Here is a 22,961-nt window from a genome sequence, read left to right as displayed (position 1 = left end):
AAATGAACTGACGGCTACAAAAACTTATTGGGTGCTTCTAAGGTTGGGAATGGGCTACATGACCTGCGCGCTTTTTGCAGCGCTCTGCGCCTGGCTTCGCGCGATCAGAGTAGGAATAAAACTATTATTAGTAGTATTCATTTCTACTACTTAAAATTACCTTCACTGGTTTCAATAGACCTTATGCGAAATTGCTTGGTGATCTAGCAACACTGATGCAAACAAGACCGTCCGCCATATTGGTACGGGCGCCGATCGGGAAGTCTCGTATTGTGTACTGTGGAAGAGTAGGTGACTGTAACGAGTTATGGCTCAAACTGGATGGCGTTTTCCGGCTCCCGACCGCGGATTGTGGACGAAGGACTTGTCTGCGCTGCCGACTGTGTCTGAGGACTCATACCACTCGGGGTGCCGCGCCAAAGACCTATCCGAGCGGCAGCGGAGCAGGGCATGCCGCCTAGCCACCGAGGCTCATTGCTCGCCTTCATCGGTGCGGACAAACACGTGAGACTCGCAGTAAGTAAATCCTTCTTTGTTTTTTCCTTGACGCTAGTTAGCCGGTATGAGCATTTGTATAGCACTTTGTTCACCGTTGTTTACCATGCAAATGCGTAGCGGGGACCCTGTTGCAGTAACCCTGAAAGAGGAAAGCGACAATCGCCAGACCGTACCGCTAGTGGGTGTATTAGTTATTTTCAAATGCTGTACATCGAATTTACGGGATGATTTTTGGCGAAGAACTTTACGGAAAGGTTGCGGCCGTTCTCCGTGACCGTCGTCCACCCGCGCGTTTGCCGCAAAGCAATCGCGCTTTGCGGCGAAGTGAACTACAAAAGTGCACATACGCCTTGAATTTTCTTTTTTGTGTGTTTTCATTATTTATTGCGCATGTTCGGCCGCAAAAATCTGTTTGCGTGTCTTTCTTCTCCTTTTTTGGTGGTGGGGTGGTTGTGTTTGTTTCTAAAGCACATGTTTTTGGTGTGCCCGAACAGATAATACACTAAAACCTCATCAGCTCGAACTCCCTGAACTAAAAGATTTTTTTTAACTTCGATGGGTCATCGGTATAGCCCGAATGTTTACCTGTTTATCTCAAAAGGTTTTGGAAGTGAGTTCCAGATAATCATAATATTGCTTGCTTAAGTTGTGAGGAACACGATTATGCTGGTACTGGTATCATTACCCACGGTGAGGTTCTCTTGAAAGTACATGAACAAAGCATGCAGCGATACTTGCACGCTCGAACTTGAAAAACAATTTTGACATCATTGCTGTTTGAGGTGTAGATTATTGCCCTTGCATCAGTGTTAGCAAGACACAAAATCTGGTCATTTTGAGTCTGTTCCTTGAGGCCACTGCTTTCTGCTCTGTCCATTTACCATAAACTGTAGCGGACTAGTCCTGTTCTTCCATGAGTGCTATTTACTGTTACTCTCTCTGTTCTTGCAGGTTGCGCCTCATCCATGTGCTCAGCATCTACTTTCGCTCCCAGAAGAAAAGTGGTCGTCCCTATGTTGTGCGCCTCACCTTTGAGACGGACAGTGGGGTGATTGTGGAGGCAGCGTGCGAGTGCCCGGCGGGTCGCAGTGGAGCATGGAGTCACATCCTGGCTGCTGTGCACCTACTCGCCCTCTTGCAAGCCGAAGGTTTTAAGAGGCGCCACCGGAGCTTGCGTGCACTGAGCTGCCACAACAGTGGGGACGTCCGAGATAGCAGGGCATCAAGCCAGCGAGCGTCCAAGACATTTACTGGAGACGCCCGCGAGAAAATTGCCCCTCCCTTCCCTTGCCAATGCGTCTGTTCGATGCACGTCGAGTACACGAGCAATGCGAGCAGCAACAAAGTGCCGTGCAGGCGCTTGGGAGAAAACTTGGTAGACTTGGGAATGGGCTTTTTGCCCCACTTTTGCTGGCCTCACCCCCCACAGTGACAGAAATAAGGACTGTCATGGCACCTGAAGGGTCACCTATGAGCTACTAGCAAGCATTCATGCCACATTACGCCGTGGTCATCTCGCGAGCACGCAGAGGCTGGGCAACGTCGTGTTTACTAGACCGCGGCATGCGGGGTGCGCGAATGCTTCCCTTTGTTCCATTTATATCCACAGTTTGCTATACTGCACGCGCTATAAATCAGCGAAGTAGTTTAATTTACTGGGATTTTCACTGCGGATACAAAAAAAGCAAAAGCACTCAAGCTGATGCGCGGCGGCCTGATGCAACTCTGGCCGTTTTCTTTTTTCTTTTTTCTTTTTTGAATAAAACTTGAAAATTGTCTCAGCTACCTACATCAATGGCCACTATCATTACGTCGGAGGCATGCATGCAGCATGTGACAAACTAGAGGAGTGAGCGTATATTTTAGTCGCAAAATATTCGACAGTAAATACATCGTGGCTGAAATGACAATGGGCACCAAGTTAACTTGACGTAACAACAAACCTTTCCGCCCGGAAAATCGGGAACCAAGTACAAAAGATCGAATTTTCCACCGTTAGATCATCATAAAACAGTGTACAGTCAAACCTCGGTACAACGAACGCCACATTAACGAACTTTTCAGATTAACGAGCGTTTAAGAAATCCCACGCCGACTGCTTATAGTTTTAATGTAAAATTATTTCACTACAACGTACTTCAGAATAGCGAATGTTTCAAAATAACGATCGTTTTATTTAGTTCCGTGCCATGTTAACAACACCTCAGTACTACGAACTCATATTTTCAAGGCCGGAGACTCTTAGAAGTCCGTTAAACAATCGCGGCAACCGGGGCAGTGTGCTAGTAGACGACACGGCAAAGCGCAGCGAAGAAGAGGACGTCTTGCAACTTGCTCCGCGGAATGCGGCAGCCGATGCAAGAGGGAGAAAAAAGGTGAGGAGAAGAGAAAAAATGAAGCATGGGTAGCCTTCTCCGTCCCGAAAGCCGCGGCCGCGCTATTCGCGCTCACCCCAACTTTTTCTACGTTCCGCCGCTGCACACGTGGCTTGCTGGATCTTCACGGACATCAGCGGAGCTGACAACAGAGGACATTGCCCAGACCGTGAGTGTTCAGGATGAAGAAGTGAAGATGGCAGCGAGGATGGCATGAACAACGATTCCTCTGAGGGTGCCGCAGCAGCACTCGAAGACTACGACGAGCACGCGACGACTGCGGAGGTGGTGGACAGCATACAAAAACTCCGCACATGTCCGGGGAAAAACCGCACGGCCACTGATTCACTCCCCAGGAATGTGTAAGAGTTTGAGTCCTTCGTGCTAGGAAGCTTGTGCTACTCGCGCTAGATGAAAATCTCCAACCACTTTATATAAACGTGCATTGTTTCATGATCACTAGTGCATTTTTTTGTGAAAAATGACTCCAAGGATGCACTGCTGTACACGTAGGTCGTTTTAGGCATTGAAATACTATTTGTTTTCTTAAATTTTGCGATTTTCACTATAACGACCTTTCAGAATAACGAGCAATTTTCCACGGTCCCCTGAAGTTCGTTATATCGAGATTTCACTCTACGCCACTTCTGCAACGACACGCAGCTAAATGCAACGTACCGTGCGCGCCCGCCACAGAGTAAATTTTCAACCGCGCCGTGACGGCGTAGTGCGGCAAGAAATGTTTGTTTACAGCCCTAGGTAAGATAAAGGCTCGTGCAGGGGCTAAGCGGTAGCATTTAACAATGAAATGAAGCGGGCGCAGAGCCACAGGGACGAGTGAAGAAACAGCCTGATTTTGGCAACGTGTGGTACTGTTTTCCCGGTCGAGCGCCGCTGTCAGTCGCATGAATAGGTGGCGCACGCTCAGGCTTCATTTAGAATACAAAGGCTGGACCACAGAACTCCAACGCAGCTGTATTTTTCATCCAGACAGCGACTACAGAATCCCACGCTTAGCGAACCAACGACAAATATTCGCTCCCAGCGCACCACGCCCAGCGTGTCACAAAGGTTGCTCGCGCCGGCATAGTTCGCCTCAGAAAGTTCGTTCAAGAGCGTGGAACTTCACGTACCTTTTCTCCATTTGGACCGGTATTTCCGCATTGCGTGCACTGCGGCACGAAGCAATACTCCGGCATTGTAGTCCATCACCAAGAGCGGTCAATGCCCGCTTTTTATGTTTTGCTAATTGGTTTCGGTTTCAAACGACCGTACCAAAATGGCGGACCTAGTTACCGGAGTCGACGTGAGATGGCGGGGCGCATTTTGCATAGGGTTTATTACTGCGTTTTTCATGCCAGCCTTAACGATGAAATACCTCGATACGTCTGCTTTGAAGAGAATGGCACTTACGTACGAGTTCAATTACCGTGTGGCCGTGGAAACGTCGCGGCAGTTCACGCTTTCTGTAATCGTGATCTTTGTGCCTTCTGTTTTCATGAATGGCAGCATGGGAGCCTGAGAACCGAAGCGGAACTCCCACATTTGCAGTGGTTATTTATCAAGAGCCAAAGTTATTCAACCGCCAAACAGCCCAAGCTACAAATCATCCCTCCTCTTGCTCCCATTTTACCACCTGCATGGAATAGAGGCTGGCACAGATAGTTAAAAAATGTGGCTGTGTTAACGTCAGCCTGGGGTTTTTAATGCTTAAGTATTCTTTGCCGAGTACCCGAAAAATCGTGTAATATGCCTTGCGAAGAAACGAAAAACGCGCGACTAGTTGTTTCAAATAGAGGGGAATCTTTCTCCAGCCCAGAGGCATCTTCGACACGATGGAAGAAACTAAAATTTGGAGAGGGGTGCATGGAAATGCAAAATTAAACAGCAAAATCATTCAGCCGTCCATCTAACGACGACGATGGTTGAACGCGAAACTTTCTTTGTGCGGAATAGAATGGGAAAGCGTCAAAGTCCAAGACACTGCAATCAAAAGACCACGCTGCGTGGTCGTCAAATTCAAAGCTCAACTAATCGAAGTTTAAATCCAGAAGGCAACAAAGGAAACCCACACGAGAAAGCTTTCCGATAAACCATCAGCGTCGTTAGACGCAGGAGTGCATGATTTTTCAAGCGTAGGTGGCAGCTTGTTAATCTCGACCGCGGCAGTCAGTTGTAAAACTGAGGGCAGGTTTTTGGCACCCACCTGTCTCTCGTCCTTCACGCACGCAGGAATTGTTTTTTTGAAGAACCATTAACCAACTAGCCAGCAACCATTGAAAGCCTTGTAAATCACTGCTTTTCCACGACAAGCAATAACGTTCTACTATCATGGGGAATTTATTCTGTAAATGATTTCCGATGACTGCAGTACCCGTATTTCTGGGAAATTAAACAGAGATGAGTGTAGTGAGCCTATTTCTGTAAAATTAAACACGTTTGTACCGTAGTTAATGAAGTTACGGAGCGTCTTCCATCCCAATTTCCGTTTTCGGGTGAATCTTAGAAGGCACCCCGAACTCTGTCTTTCGTTTTTGCACGACGCCGTTTCGTCATCAACTGCCACGGCCAGCGCCGCAGCATTCCTGGATCGGCTGCACACACCGGCTTTGTTGAAGCATTTAGCTGCGATATATTCCTCAATGCTCCAAACTGCATGCAAGCATGAAAAATTTGCACGATGGAATGGACCTGCCCTTCCAGATTGACTTCGGCCTTGACGCATCGACCGTCGTATGCTGTTTGTAATTACTGAGTATGGGCGTAAATCACACAGATGGCCTGCCTCATAAAGATCGCCTATACTTTCAATATTTAGCGATCTGAAAAAAAAGTCCTTGTGGTTATCTACGCTTTGCAGGCCGCACCGCAGCCGGGCGAAAGAAAGCCATGCACAGCTACGCTGCGCTGACCGCCACCGACTTTCCACTGACGAGCGGTCCGCCACGGGCGGCGCTGTTCGCTGGAGCGACGGTGGCGCCATACAACGGCCGCCCGGTCCCTATAGAAGGGGCGGCTCGGTGGGATTTGCCGTCAGAGAAAGTGAGAGGGAGAGACTGAAAGACGCCAGGCTTCGTTGTCGGAAGGAAACGAAGAGGAGGCAGCGAGCCGAGGAGACGGAGGGAAAAAACAGCCGTACGCCTCGAGAAGCGTCGTAACAGTACAGAGAACCAAGCTAAACAATAACATTAACCGCACCTCTCGCTACGCACACCCAGGCATTACATAGTTAAGCCACAGACAATTTTCGTTCAATGTTGCCGATTCTTGCTAGGGGGCGAGGAAAGCGAAGATGCACTCACATCGTCCTCCAGTGAATTTGACTTTTCCGATGGTGTAATTTCATCTCGGGCTCATGTACGCGTGATTTCTGAGTGCGCGGTTGTTCAGTGCACACCTCGACGCCGAATTCCGGACGTTTCACGTGAGCAGACTCACTAACGGGCAACTCCTAGCCCACTCGGTGGGTTAGGCCTTCGATCTTCGCCGGCTGTTTGCATCGCGTGAACAGCGCGTTCACGACGGCACGACGGCACGACGGCACGAGCCTCGCGCCCGACGGCACGTGCCCCATGCTGGACAATGCGTGTGATGCGACGGCTGTGGCCACTAGCGCGGCCCTTCCACTGGCGCAAACCGACCTTCTTTCTGGCGCCTCCCTTCCACTGGCGCAGAGAGACCTGCCTTCTGGCTTTCGAAGCAACTTGACTTCTGGCACCCCCGACGAGCCAAGACCGAAACGACTCCACGACGACTGCGACGTGGACATCTCTTACCGACGGGAACGGCTGGATCTTCTGGCAAGGAAAGCGGAAGAAACAGACCCGCACCACGCAAAAGAAACGGGTAAGTCTGCCCCGTTACCAAGTCCTCCTTCGCACTACCGACGGTACGGCTGTGACAGATATACCGAACCTCACACAAGACAAGATTCTTGAGCGAACGATCACCAAGCCCAGATATCTCGATGCGACCTCGCTGCGCAAAAGCGTCAAGGCAAACTCTATTCTTATACTGTGTACGACGAATAGCAAGCCAATCGGCTCGCACTATGACCCGCCTAACCGTGGCACAAGGTCAGAACCGAAAGCCCGTTTCTGTGGAAATGACCCGCCTCAGCCATAACAGCTCGACGAGTAAAGGAGTGATAAGCATTTCGCCGAACGAAACGAATGATCAACTGATGTCCTGCCTTCACAACGAGCTGGTCGAGATATTAGACGTCAAAAGGCTCGGACGCAGCAACAAGGCGCTGATCACGTTTAATTCCGCGAAAACTCCCCGCACCATGAGATATCACTACGAGATCCTTCCCGTGGCTTCATACAAACCCAAAACACAGGTATGTTTGAAATGTCATCAGGAAGGGCATATGGTGCGCCACTCCCCTAACAAAGAAGTATGTCAGGAATGCGACATAGTGCATGCATTGAAAGAGAATGAGATCTGCACAAACGCCTGCTACTGCTCCGTATGCAAAGAAACAGGCCACCTGGCCACAAGTAATAGCTGCCCAAACCGGAAAAAGCAGAAAACAACAAAACAATCATCCGACCGAAGCGCCAACCGAGCCAGGAGCCGCTCGCGTTCCGGGTCACGTTCGCGATCCCTCAGCAAGACCCGCAAGGATACGGCAAACAGTGCCAAGAACTCGTCAGGCATGGACCTAAATGCTTTTAAAAAATGGTCCGACGTCGTCTCTGACCAGCAGCCAGTTACGTCGCGACTACGCGACAAGGAAAAACGCCTCCAAGAGCTGTCCTGTATAATTGGCGACTTGCAAAAAACATTAGAAACTGCGAGGCAGGAAATGACATCACTCACGACGGAAATTAACCTTGAACGCAACCGCCAGGTGCGAATAGTCTCCCCACCAGGATATCGGAGTCAAAACTCCCAACAGCGTTCCCACACACACTCGGCAGCGCCAACTAAACAGTCAACCTTAGCTACGAAATCAGATCTCCTTCTAATTAAAGCGCAACCTCTCCAGGAAACTTCGAAGGAAACTCACTAAGAAATACAAACCCTGAACGCGAAACTCGACAACAGTACGCAGATCCACCTCACCGAAACGGAAGCATACCAAACGACAATAAACAGCATCGAAACGAAAGTTAATGACACCGCTGGAGCAATCAGCAACCTCAGCACCATGATCACGGCCCTGCAGGAGAGAATGGAAACGCTAGTACCTTTGCATCAAACCCCGAGTCAAGGAAAGGCCCCTTCCACTCATCACGCTCCAAATCGATCCGCTCCATACCCACCCGTGAATGGGACGTAATTACCCAACCATTTTTCAATGGAATTGCCGCAGCCTCACATCAAACGGCACACACTTGAAAACTCGGCTCACAAAACAATTGTGTTATGCGAAATGTTCCACCGCCACTCTTCTGCAGGAGACTCGAACAGCCAACTTTCACGTCCCTGGATACATCAGCCACTTCATTCCCACTATTACACATAGGGCAACAGAAAAGCCTGCGGGACAGAATGGGATGTTCATTCGCTCCGATCAAGTATACACCGTCATCGACACCACCAAGTACTGCACCTGCGTGCAGGAGTTCATCGCAGCACGCATACAGCTGGCCACCGGCTCAAGAAAATTTAAGACGTACCTCTTGGTATCGGCATACTACCGCCCAGAAACCAGCAAGAGCACAAAGGGGTCCCTCGAGTGGGTCGGAGAGTTGCGAATGCTCTACCCAACAGACCACATCATCATAGGTGGGAATTTTAACGCCAAGCACACCAACTGGAACTACACCACAAACTCCCCGCGAGGCAACGACCTTCATGCAGGCTACCATGGAAGCATATGGTTTCTACCATCGCCTCCTGTATGTAAAAATACAGGACGCGATGTTTCTACCTGCAGAATAATATTGCTACCCCAACCAGAATCGGTTTGCACGTGAAACAAAGGGACACTAACCCAGATTTGACTTGGGCAGACGGCCCCCTCGTCCATGACTGGCACGTTGCAACAGACCCTTGGGGTAGTGATCACTGCCCCATATGCTTTGAACTAAAACGGCTCAACTCCGGCAGGGCGCACGGCGAATTACCACCACCAGCTGGGAAGCCTATCGATCCGGCTCCATCTGCCCTACTCAAGCGCTCGACATAACTAGCCTCGGTAACGAAATACAGCGCGCTTATCAAGCAAACTCTCAGTGTTCCACAGTAGAGGGAGACTGCCCTTCCAATGACCGCCACTTGCTCAACCTATGGGATACTTACCACGTACTCGTGAACCGCTACAAATGTAATGGGAGACGATTTAGAGACCTGAAGCGAGCCCGGCTGAAACACAAAGAAATTAAGCGATACGAAAAACAACTCTCTTCCTTGCGTTCGACGGAATACTGTGATAGCTTCAACAAAGACACCTTTACTAAAAAGCTGTGGCACACATTTCGATCCCTTAACGGCAAGAAAAAAACTGGTAACTGTATTGCCAAGATTGCTCTAAGCATTCGGTGTTCTATGGAAACAATTGAACAAGAGGCGGCTTACAACTTCTTCCCCAACGCCAGCCTTACGCCTCCACCTCCCCACCATCGCAGGACAGTTACGGAGGAAGACAATGAAGAATCCCCGTTCACTATGGCGGAAATGGAGACTGCCCTACACCAGGTCAACAAGCGCAGCGCTCCTGGTAAAGATGGTATCACGTTGACTATGCTTCAAAATTTAAACGAACAAAACAATCAAGTCCTCCTCCAACTCCTCAACGATGTTTGGAAATCTGGCTCCATCCCTGCCTCAATGAAACATTCGGTTATACAACCGATCCCCAAACAAGGGAAACCAATGAACCACGTCCGTAACCTCCGACCAGTCGCTCTAACAGATATCTACGACAGGTAAGCTCCTCGAAAGGATGGCCGCTAATCGCCTCACTTATGACTTGGAACAAATGACCAACCGCTTTCACCCTGGCCAGACTGGTTTCCGCCCCAACATAGGGACTCATGACAGTCTGTGGCTTCTCAGACGGCTCATCAACTCAGCTCGACCAGGCCCGCCACCAGGACAACCACATATTCTGGTGGCAGTTGATCTACAGAAGGCCTTCGACACGGTGTCGCACGAAGCCATGCTGGCCGAAATCGAGAACCATTATCCGGGCAAGCGGATGTACAATTACGTTGCCAGTTTTCTAGAAAATAGAACGTTCGAGATCCGAACGGGCAACGACCATCCGAAGACGTACTACAATGACCGCGGTGTACCACAAGGCTCCATAATATCACCCCTACTCTTCAATTTGATGATGAGAAAGGTGGCAATAGACGTGCACAAAACTAGCGGTGCGCGGCTCACCGTCTATGCGGATGATATCACGCTGTGGACGGAGCAAGACGATCATCCTACCACCGAGGAGGCGTGCATAGACCTTCAAGCAGCCCTTTTTGCGCTAGAAAACGCCATCCAGGCAGCGGGAATGCGGCCCTCACCGCAAAAGTTAACTCTACTGCTTTTGGGTGGCAAAGAACAAGAAAGGCAAAAAGTACATCTTTACCTTGAAAATCAAGAGATTCCGCTATCCTCGCAAGGTTGGCTCCGCCTTCTCGGCGTTCCTATCAGTCACAAAGGCAACGCCACAGAATGGCTCAAGCAGGTCCGACAGGGCTGGGATACTACACCCCACCTTATCCACAGAATCGGCACAAAATTCGCTGGCGCAGGCACCGCCCTCATCGGGAACATCGGTAGAGACATCGGTGACGTCTAACTTCCCGGCTAACATATGGCGGGACCTGCTTCAACCTGACGCAAACCCAACTAAATAAAATTCCAACTTTACATCCCAAACTCCTTCGACTTGTCACCGGACTCCCTGGGCACAACAAGCTAAATGACTTGTATACTTTTGCATCGCTGCCACCGATTGAAGCAACACTAGAAGCAACGCGCGACAACCATTACGAGCGTCGCGAACTTACCGTTCAAGGCCGTCATCTTATCGCCTTCGATGAGACACGAACCTTCACACTGGGCCCGTCAGCAGACCCTTCTTTGGCCCGAAACCCGCCTTGGCAATGGACACAACGGGTAGATCACAAACCAAGGTCGACAAAAGAGCGCAAAAGGCACAAGCATCAAAGAAACACCCTATCTCGCTTCCAACACCTATTAAAACCAGGCACATATGCCATCTACACTGACGCGGCATTAGGATCTGACTGATTTACGTGCGGCATGCACCACGTCAATGACCCGAGCTTGATAGAGTACGTGACGTTCTCTACGGAATCAGAAATCGATCCACTCACAGCAGAACTTAAAGCCATTCTACTGGCCACCGCCTTGCTAAGGAGGGATCTCCCGTCCATCAAGAGAAAACACAATCCCTCTAAAGTCGGGATATATACTGGCAATGCAGAGGCAATCAGTACAATGCACTCTCCAGATCCTCATGACTATATCTACAATGCAATTAACGAGCCATCGACAACCTCGCCGAAATAAATGACACCACAATTCTTATAGAATGGACCCCCGGCCGCCAGTTCAACCCGGGGAACGAGACGGCCCATCGCATGGCATCTGTGTCATTTCGTACCTCCCACAACTCTCATGCGACGCCCGCCCCGCTTCCCGAACCTGCCTTCAACAACCCAGTCGTTGAGTGCCGTATCCGAAAAATGCGGCGACGCCGTCACCTCAAGGAAACGATCCCAAGGCCAGACCCACCAGTGCCCGAGGACATCCCACGAGGCCTCCAGGTCCTTCTACACAAGGCCCGCTCCGGCACAGCGGTCACTCCTGACGTCCCCGACCGATGGACCTGGTACCGACGTTTCGGCAGAAAAAAACCAGATGACTCCGCACCTGTTCCCCCTCCTACCCTTCCCTGCCCCCTGTGCAATGCCGACCGACCCACCATACACCACCTTCTCTGGGACTGTGCCGGACTCTCCGAGGAACGCCGTGGGTGCTTACCTCCTCACGTCACGTCCCTTCAAGAATGGATAACGCCTTGGAGTGACGTGAACGAAACTTTAATGACCCTGTGGACATTTGCTGAACGTACAGGTCTGGTGGAAATGACCTAAATCGAGTGGTCCGTGTGCGGGGCGGACACGTGTTGTAAGTGAACCCCATCCACCGCTGGTTTATTTCCCCTCCTCTTCTTCCCCTTCCCCCGCACAAGGCGTTCGACCTGTCCCGTCTAAATAAATTCATTCATTCATTCATTCATTCATTCATTCATTCATTCATTCATTCATTCATTCAATGTTGCCCAATTGGTAAAGATTTTCTTTATTTGGACGATTGTGGGATGGGTGCTGCTACTTCTGAAGAGGCTCATGCCTTAGTATTCTTATGTGACTGTTCTCTGGGATGAATTGCTTCCTTCCCTCTTTTTGGAAAGATTTTTAAGTTAGGCCCGTTCCGCCAAACATTGTTTGCCAGGCAAAAGTTGCGGAGGTGACAGACCCACTGGAAGTTCAAAAAGTCAGTTGAAAATTATGGTAATTAGGAGCTAACACTTGGTTTTATTTCTTCGTAGGACAAATTTTAGTTCATTTCTGCTCATAATCAAAGCCTTCCATGGGTTTTCAGAGACTGCCGTTAGTCTTTTGCGCCATTCTTTGGTTTCGTGGTGCAATTTTTGTTTCGGCTTCTGTTCTCGTAGACCCGTCTCAGTGGTTCCGTGGCTAAGATGCTGTGCTGCTGAACCCGAGGACGCGGGTTCGATCGCGGCCGCGGTGGATCCTTTTCAGATGGAGGAGAAAATCGAAAACGCCAGTCTATCCAGATTTCAGCACACGCTATAGATCTCCAAATGGTCAAAAATTAATCCGAAGCACTCCACTACCACGTGCCTCCTAGCCCAGGTGTATTTTCCATATGTAAACCATGAATAAACCCCCAGAATTCCATGAATAAACCCCCAGAATTCGATTTTTTTTAATCGGTTTTGTTGAAAGAATTGCTTTGGAATGGTGGCGTCGGCTCCGGGAGAGCGAGCTACCACCTACAGCGCATACCACCAACTACAGAGCTACCACCAACTTCGCCGCGCATGTGCGGTGGCTGCTGAAGTCGTGTATTCTATCTTGCCTGTCCGCCGTAGTATTCAATCGTATTCCTTCTTTCTACACCTCAATTGCGCTGCGCGCTATTCCAGATGAGGCGAGCCCAGACATTTGCCTGACCTTTTAGTCGCTCCCGGTTGGCAAAGGTGACACTCTTCCGCGGCTGCTTGATAAGCACGGCTGATAGCGGACGGGTCCTCCAAGGAAAAATTGAGAATGAGTCGGTCTTTCCAAATTCTTTATCTGTTTCAATGACCTACCACATCCTACCCTTTGCTTTCCAAGGTTTTCTTCACTTCCAACCCTTATTTCTGTCTTATTTCAACGAGCCCCTCATTTCCTATTCTGATTCGCTACATGCATAGCGAGGGCCTCTGTTCTGGCAGTCTTGGTGCCATAGGGAACTTAAGAGGGTTCAACGCTGGTCGACCACTCTCGACATGTCGTAGACACTCGAGTCACGGCCCGGGGGTTAAAAAGAAGGTCCCCTTCACCCCGAGTAGTCCGAGTGGCGCTGGCTACCACCCCCAAGCACAGGAAACAAAAATACCATAACATAAATACCCGAGAAAGTGGAGGGAAAAATAGCCCCGCCGGTACCGTAGTGGTCATCGCACCAGACCGGTATTCTGGGGGTCGTGAGTTCGGATCCCACTTGGTGGGCATTTCATCATCCCCAGCTTTCCGGCTCACGCCTAGTTCAGCCGTCCGCCGCTAGGCGCTCAGGAACGAGCGTAACTCTGTGGGCGGTGAAATTTTCAGCACTACTCATAATTTTCGAAATGTTCTGCAATATTTTTTTTATCATGTTATCGTGGGACCGAAAACTACCAGTATATAAAACATTGTTTCAATAAATTGGTTCCACTAGGTTCCTGAAGGGTTTAAAGTGGGAGTATTGCGGAGAAGCTTCAAGCATTGCGGAAAAGCTCCTATCGTCCCCGGAGCAGACCGTGTGTTGAAAACTCCGTGGATGCTTTACCTCCTTGTTGTATCAGGCCGGGTTCCAAATAAGTCGGATTTTTTATGCCTACGCGCGTTAGTGGCGCGATGGATAAGAAAATGATAATGTAGGGCTAAAGCGAAGCGGTGGTGCGAGTTCTGGGTGCTGTTACAAATCGTCGGTGTGTGAGTGTGCGCGCGCTTGTGTGCATGCGTGAGTGTGCGTGCGTGCGTGCATGCGTGCGTGCGTGCGTGCGTGCGTGTTCCCGTGCGCGCGCGTGTGTGTGTGTGTGCGTGTGTGCATGTGCGCGTGCGCGTGTGCGTGTGTGTGAGCGCGTACGTGGGCGCGTGTGTGCGTGTGTGTGCGTGGGTGCGTGTGTATGTGTGTGTGCGGGCGTGCGTGTGCGTGTGCGTCCGTGTGTGTGCGTGTGTGCGTGCGTGAGTGCGCGTGTGTGCGTACGTGCATGTGTGCGTGCGTGTGTGTGTGTGTGAGCGCGTGTGCGTGCGTGTGTGTGTGTGTATATGTGTGTGTGTGTGTGTGTGTGTGTGTGTAGGTGCGTGCATGCACGTCCTTAATTTCATTTCAGGTTACATTAGGTAGACCACGGAAAGTAAAGACGGCGGTAGAACAGCCGGAAGAAGAGGAAGAACATAAAGCAGTCGTGAATGTCGTCGTGCTGTAACAGAAGGTTTGGTTAAGTACATAATACTTGTCTCTGGTTTCCCTCTTTGTACAGCCCCGTGTGAGAATTCAAGTGACGTCACATTGGTAATCGTTGCGGGCCTCGTTTACAGCTTCGCAGTCCAACCGCATTCACAGCGTGGATTGGAACAATATTTCTTTTTTGTATTTAGCCTAATTAGATGATTAGTGAAGGTTATTTAGCCAACTTTTAAAGCAGCAAATCCAGGCAAAAAATTCCAAAGTTGCATAGCTGTTTGCAAAACTTCCGAATAAAGTTTCCGTAGTATTTTTCACCTTACTCATGCATGATATACAAAAACACTACGTGACATGCCCTCTTGCGCATCGTGATTGCGGTGCTCCCCAAACGTTTGGTGCACAATTAGCCACAGGCGCGCTGCCGCCCTAAAAGCGACAGCTCATCGACGCAAACGATAACCGTTGCCTGTGCTTATCTCTATAACGAACTGTCACGAGGGGAGCACATCGCTGGAGTAAAGGGCAAAGCCAACGCCTGCATCGCTAAACTGTAGCCTTTCACGCTGGCAGAACGCCGATAGCTGCCGATAGCCGACATCTCGAATTCCATTGCCATAAAAAATAGTCTTCCATTTTTCGCCCATCAAGGCATCCCTAACCACAAAAGTACTCGGTGCACTATTAAGGTAAATAACACTCCAATTCTTAAAGGTGGAATCTATAGAAAATTAAACGACGATTGAAGATTACCTCAATCGAATGCACGATTTCCTTTACCTAGAATGTAACTGAGCGCACTAAACTTTTCATAACTGGGGATTTCAACCTCGGCGACATTGACTGGGATCAGCTTACAACTGGTAGTCACGAAGTGAAAAGCTGTGAGCGGCTTTTAAATATAATGAATAGAATCTTGCTATTTCGGTTGGTAAAAGAACCTACGTGCATAAAAGTTAGCGCTCATTCAGTACTTGATCTGTCGTCTGTATCCTGACGGTGATCCCCTGAAGTAAGCGTAGAAGAAGGCATTTCTGATCGCAAATGCTTTACTTAAATTTGGTAACCAAAATCAGAATTCCAGCCGCAACAATAATCTCTTAAGGGTTCCAATCAAGCAGTAAAACCGGGCAAACGACGAAAGCATTATCGATCATCTAGAAACAGTGTCTGAGGAATTTTCATGTGATTCTGATACAAGCATTAATTAGTTATGGTTGAAGTTTAAACAAGCAATGGAGTTTTGCGAAGCCAACTTCATTCCTACTAACTGGAATCCTACATAGCGGAAAACGCCTTGTATTACATGTGCTATCATGGATATTTAAAAAAAAGTTAGAAAGAATACAAGAAAGGAGACATTTTTCAGCAGACAAAAGTCACCTCGCATGAACATTGAAGGTCGGAATAAAAAAGCCAGAGATAGTTTCTTTTCAACAATGCTTGAAAGTTTTATAATAAATCAGCGAGAGAAGTTTTGGCGGCATTTGTCTAAGCCAGTTGACCACATCAGCACATTGGAAGTAGCAGGTGCCGTTTTAGGCAACGCAAAATCAGTCTAAAATTTCTGCAACAAGTATTTCCAATTGTTTTTACACGTGTTACTGTCGTAGTAGCACCGCCGACAACGTCTGCCTCAGCAATGCCGGAGATAGACATAAAAGAGCCGGGCATTTGAAACTTGATTTTGCAAATTGACGTCAAAAAAGTGCCGGTCCAGTTAATATATCTAGTGTTTTCTTTAGACAATACTCTGAACAGCTAGTTCCATTCTTGCATGTAATTTTTACAACGTCCCTCAGGACGGCCACCCTGTCCGAAGATTGGCTTTGTGCAAACATCACTGCTATATATAAAGGCGGCACATAAAGGCGGCAACAAACTGCACGCAGGTCAATCTCACTAACAAGTTGTTGCTGCACATTGGCGGAACAGATTCTCAGCAAAGCAATAATATATTACTTAGAATAAAACAATCTGCTATACCCAAAGCAACACGGCTTTCCCAAGAGTTTGTGTCCGGTGACTCAGCCTCTTGAAATAACTCATGATTTTGAGTCACCAATAGGTTCCAATCTACAAGTTGATACAATATTTATTGAGTTCACTAAAGCCTTTGACCGGGAACGGCATAGCAAATTCTGGAAAATTGAAGTCAATTAACATAAATTATCAAATATAATACCATGGGAAACAGCTTATTTATCCAACCGCAGTTGTGCGTAGCCATCAACAAATCGGGATGTGGCCGTCTTGACGTTTTTTCAGGGGTCCCACAGGTTTCCGTCTTGGGCCCCTTACTTTTTCTTGTATGTTTAATGACGTTGCTTACTGCGCTGGAGAAGGAATTACCTAGTTTCGCTCGATCAAATACAGAGTACCGTCACTGAGGAACGCAAGTCAGCAAAGGCGGCCATTTTGGTCTTCATCAGTGTTGCCAAAGCTCCGCCTCACCGCTAACCTGGACTAGGTCATTTGCAAACAACACTGCCGAAGACGCAGTAACACTGCATCTTCGGGCACACTTATGCAGCTTAGATGCTGCTAAGAGCGTTATCTTTGATTTGCGTTCGGAACGAGGCCAGTCGCGCGCAGCCGCCGAGCCGGCGGACAAGCTGAGACCACCACAGTTGACCGACAGAAAACGCATAAGCAACAAAATTGTGGCGCCCATAAACCGTCACAGTGTAAACAAATATCGCGTGATGGGAACTGACCAATGATCACAGCGGAGGCACGAAAGAATAGGAGAAAAGAGTGTCGATCCTCTGTGACTATATCTAGTTACACTAGGGTTACCGTTCGACTGTTTGCTGACGATTGCGTTGTTTATTCAATCGTGCGTGATACCCCATAATATTCAACACTACATTTTTTGCTCTGTGGTATATCTCGTTGGTGGGACACCTAGAACCTAAAAATTAACACTAGTAAAACAAACTGTATGAGCATACCTCAGGAAAGGTCACCACTAGAATTGACCTACACATTGAATGGCTCTGAAGTGTCGCGCAGAAATTCCATAAAATATTTAGGCTTATAACTTTCGCGCATATGTTGAAATGGGATGCTCGTATTGAAAACACGTGCACCAAAGCATTCAGACAATTGTGCTTCCTCCGTAGAAAATTGTCGGCATCACAGCCTCACGTCAAATAAACAGCATATAAAACGCCTCTAAAACCCATCCTCGAGTATGGCGGTATAGTTTGGAACCCACACCAACAATATCTTGTACACAAATTAAAAAAAAAATCAGAATAAGGCAGTCCGTTTTGTTTACTCTGGTTGATTGTAGGGTTTAACGCGCGCGCTCAATGCAGGTGATGAGGTGCGCCGTATGCTCCGGATTAATTTTGACCACGTGGGGACCTTCAACGTGCGCCGAAATCTCGTACTACCGGCGTTTTTGCTTTCCACCTCTACCAGAAAACCGGCCGCCAAGGCCGGGAAGCGAACCGTGTCCTCGTGCTGAGCAGCGTTTTTATTTACACTAAATATTGTAGACACGACAGTGTAACTGAATTCACTTCGCATTCGAGCACGAATTGTAACCTTGTCGTCACGTCGTTGTGCTTGCATCCAACCTCCACATCGGCACTCGACTAGGACCAATCATGGGAAAACATGTAAGGCCATTTAACACGCGTAAAAATACCTTCAAGAATTTTTTTCGTCATGCATTGAAGCGTGGAACGTATGACCACCCGACGTTGTCAATGCCGGAACGGTTGACCGCTTTCTTAAGAAGGCAGTATTGGGGTTCACTTCATTCCTGGAACAGTAAAGGCGTATAGAAAATGTGTACAGGTGCCGTCAAAAGTAACTAGAACACGTCTCGTAAATTGACAAACATTTCCTCTTCCGGAATTTGCCGGCATGCATTTATTTACACTTAAATGAATCCTCCCAAATAGAAAAAGCTTCCTGTAAATAGGTTATGGCTGTCATAAAGAGAGTGAGACACCTGGTTTGTGATATTCACAAATCCTTGTACCCATTACTTATGACGGCACCTGTTCATTCTTTCATCCTGTTTTCATACCTAATACAGCCGAGATTAAAAGGCAAGCACGTCGTCACCTGTTCGTGCATGCATGCTTTTGATTTTACACTTTATCGCTTTGTTTTACCACTTTATCGCTTTGTTTTTACAGATTAGAAAGCGCATATATATTTTTTTTACGTGCTTTGGCAGTGACGCGGTTGATTTGTGATGGCCGTTTTTTATTTTACCTTTGAGTAAATAGCGACGCGCAGTGCGCCCGTTGTTTTACCCATGCGCAGTGTACGAATTTTTTGTATTCATGCATGTAGAGCGCCGCGAGCGCCCACTTCCTGTAAAAGTCTGACAAGGGTTGCAGTATCGATAAATAAATAAGCACTCTTCATTAGGCAGGGTGAGGGGGAGGGGAAGAAAGCAGTTGCGTCCTGCACGTGTGACTGGAAGCGGGGCTGATACCAGAGGAAGTCCGCAATGTAAATTTGCGCACATAAAGTATGTCCACCTGGGAGAGTTCTTTTTTAACAGAGAAGCTGTCGGGAAACCCATGGGAAGTCGCACCCCTTTCCATGGAGCCCAATCAGCCCGTGACAGCCTGCTAACTTCCCAGGATACTACCTGTCGCTACCGCCTCTCTCGCCGGCGCTACCCTCCACCCCACTGGTCACTTTCTATCGCAGAGGAACGATACTGGCGCCTTCTCCAGACCAATACCCTCCCTTGTCTCGCCAGACTGCATGCAATTTATCCCTCAGTATTTCCGTCTCCACAATGCCCCGACTGCGGAGCCCTCGAAACAGCCTCTAATATAATTTGGCAATGTCCCCACAACTCATTCCCTCTCATATCTTTTGAAGAGTACTGGGCGGCGGCGTTACGCAGCTCGGACCCTCAAGTCCAGCAAGAACTTGCTGAACGAGCAGCTCAGGTCACCGGCACCCTCCAAGCGCTGGTCACCACTCGTCGTTAGCCCAGCTAGTGCTCAAATAAAGTGTTTTCTCTTTCTCTCTCTCCGGCGTCTGTAAATCCCTGACAAATGAAAAATACCGAGCGCACGTGAGCGCGTGCCTCGCGACGGCCACCCGACCGTTAAAAAAAAAATATGCCGTGCACTCGTGAGCACGTGCCTCGCGGCGACCGCCCAGCGTCCCCGGCGCACGTTTATCAAGCCAAGTATTGGCCAATATCGGTCAAGATTGGCAAAAAAACTCCAGTGTTCACCGTAATCGTGGCAACACTTCCAAAAAAACTGAATGAAGCTCACACTTACAGCAACAAGAAGGGAGTAAAGGTCGTTGCGGCAGCGAAGAAGAAGCAGATCCGCTGCAATCGTGGACTTTACCGTTTTGATTGTCCTGAAGGTTGCGCACAGCTGCGCTACCTTCAAATCTTACGCGTTAGTGTGCCCTTCATTAATTTCGTTGCTCCGCGACATTGTAAACAAAGCCCTCACTGGAAAGTGCCGGAAACAATAGGTTACGGTCAAATCACGTCAACAAGAACCAAGTCAAACCTTGTGACCCTCGGCGGAGCCCCAGTCAACACGCTTCGAATACTGCCCGAAACACCCGCTTCTGAGTTGACGTATTAACCGAGAGCAACAAACAGCTTTGTTAATTTCACGCTCAACTTGTTTACTGCGTCATATGTACCATTATTTCTTAAATTTTCTGTGTCATAATAAAAACTTGAATCCAATTATCATTTCAATGTAACTAATAAGGTGGGGCGGTATATTGAGCGTAACTTCCTATGTCACAAGCTATGCACACTCTCGCCAATATCTTTTTATAAAGGCGATAGGAGGTGCGAACAATGTTTAAACTGTCGAAAACAAGCTCTTAATGAGAATTTTCCGTGTGCTGACAATTCCCGAAACACAAGTATTCCTCGTGCGAAATACCCTATGATAAGCATATATTCCCGACCAGTTTACGTATGACGATATTAGGCGCAAACACAAATATATACCCCAAAAAAAAAAGAACACGTGCCCAGGTCAACCCCGAAAGTGCAGTCTGATAAACACAAAGGTCACAGGATTACGATTCGAAAAACACAAGGTTACACTGTACATATTCAACAACCAACCCGCAAAACACCTAAGTTAATGCATTTGACAAGAACAGAAATTCCTTTTCATGAAGTGCCACCGACGCGTGGCTGACACACTTATCATCGTGCTTTCTTATATAAAAAGCTTCAATTACCTCGCGTGTCAATTGGTGATTGTGTCGCGACAACACGCTGGTGTTGTCGTGTTCTTTCTTTCTGAGTATATATTTGTGTTTACGCCTAATAAAGTCTGTTGCGAGTTAGCGCCGTCGTGTGTGTCTTCTCTTCTGTGTCCCGTTTCAAGCGCTACTTACGATGAATCAAAACCAACTAGCCCAGCTGTCAATTTTACTGAACTACGTATGACGAGTTGGCTCATACGACGAGTGGCCTTGTGAAGAGTGGGACAAGACCCATATTCATCGTATATCCCGCACCGGGTATACATAATAGTAAATTGCAGGACTTTGCCTCCTCCAGGAACTTTGGTGTCCAGATTATGTACACTTTATGTACAGGAATATATAGAGCATATATACAAGACAACTGAGGTAGCGCGTAGTGGGCCTTAGAAAGCGCTTGCCGTGGTCTAAACGCCACCCCGGGACTGTGCCCGCGACATGTAGCAAGTTGGACAGCAAAAACCATCTGGTTCTCAAAGAGCCAAACGTCATGCTTTGCCCATCGAGAGCAAGAGGGAACAGCCCAGTTCAGCTAGGCTCAACCCAGTATCCGGCAAGCTGGGGCCCTTTAACGTTTGCCTGCATTTTCTATCCGAAGTTGGCTCTAGTGTGCGCTCTTGCTTTAATTAAGTCGTGAAAAAAAAAACATGGAAAAATTACGACCACCAAAGCAACCGTCTTCGTCCGGCTAACAATTCATCTCTACCCACGCTTCGATACCAACATGCCGTGTAACGGCTACTATTTGTCAGTGCTGCGCTACAGCTGCCTTATCCTTCACAGTTGGCTGAGCGGGGCTCGACTATCGCATTGCCACGAAGAAGTCGGCTCCACGGAGCAAGTTTATCTTGCTCCGTGGTCGGCTCTTTTCTTTCGACATTTATGCTTGATAAACAAACGTAGGCGCTGAAGCAGGGAATTTTAAAAACTGAAGTCAATGCGGCACGTGGTGGCCAAAGCCAGTACTACTGGCCATGAGCCCGAAAGCTGGACATGCTTCTGTCTTTCCAAATTCTTTATCTGTTTCAATGGCCTACCACATCCTTCCCTTTGCTTTCCGAGGTTTTTTTGACTGCCAATAATTATATATATATATAGCAAAATGGCAAATATATATATAGCAATATATGGACAGCAAAATCATGTAACTTTACTCTGATGAAGGCAAGTCCCGTTGCCGCTACGTAAGTAAACATTGTTTGTTATTGTTCTTGCTGTGTATCCGACTCTTTACTTATACTATATATATATATATATATATATATATATATATATATATATATATATATATATTCCCGCCTCGTTCCCACCACCACTTAAGAATGTTTAACTCTTTGTGATCTATTCATGTTTAACCTTTTGTGACCCTACCTATTTCCTGTTCGATTGCTAGCCTCTGTGAAATGCTCTTTTGTGCCCCCTATCTATTCTCTTCATCCGCTGGGGGCACACCCATCTTCGCTTCCCCTAGAACCAGTCTCCCCAGCCACTGAATACCTTGCTGTATACTCTTCCCTTTCTTTACAAACCGCGGTTGACCATTTTCCCCCATTGTCTGAACTTGCAGCCCGCGCGGCATACGTTGACCCGTCATGGTGCAACCTTGAACGCTGCATTGTTAACACGACCCCTTTTTCTCTCTCTTGCTTCCCCCCCCCCCTTTTTTTTTGTTGTTTGTTGGTTGATGTTGTAACGTAGGCGTAGCCTGACTGTATGCACACTCTCCATTTGCGAAACATTTTCCATTCCTTCTTACAGTTTTATGCAAACCTATATAAGAAATGTGTTCAATGTTTGCGACACCACAATCATGTAACTTTACTCTGATGAAGGCAAGTCCCATTGCCGCTACGTAAGTAAACATTGTTTGTTATTGTTCTTGCTGTGTATCCGACTCTTTACTTATACTATTTCTGCGCGCTTTGTGAGTTTATCTTTCTCTAGATTTATATATATATATATATATATATATACATATATATATATATATATATATATATATATATATATATATATATACCTGTATTTACTTCGATTTGCTGACCCACACCCCACACTAGAAGATACAGGAACCTGTCCCAATTGTCCAGCTCCGGTGGCTGAGGCGGTCGCCAAGCATCTTCTCCTTGGATGGGCCAGGACACGAAGTTTACCCAACATAATGCAGTTAAAGAGGGTAATGCC

This window comes from Haemaphysalis longicornis, unplaced genomic scaffold (genome assembly GCF_048455015.1).
Source record: "Haemaphysalis longicornis isolate Haplotype H1 unplaced genomic scaffold, Haemaphysalis longicornis Haplotype H1 scaffold_1, whole genome shotgun sequence".
NCBI lineage: Eukaryota > Metazoa > Arthropoda > Arachnida > Ixodida > Ixodidae > Haemaphysalis > Haemaphysalis longicornis.
This window is presented reverse-complemented; position numbering follows the sequence as displayed.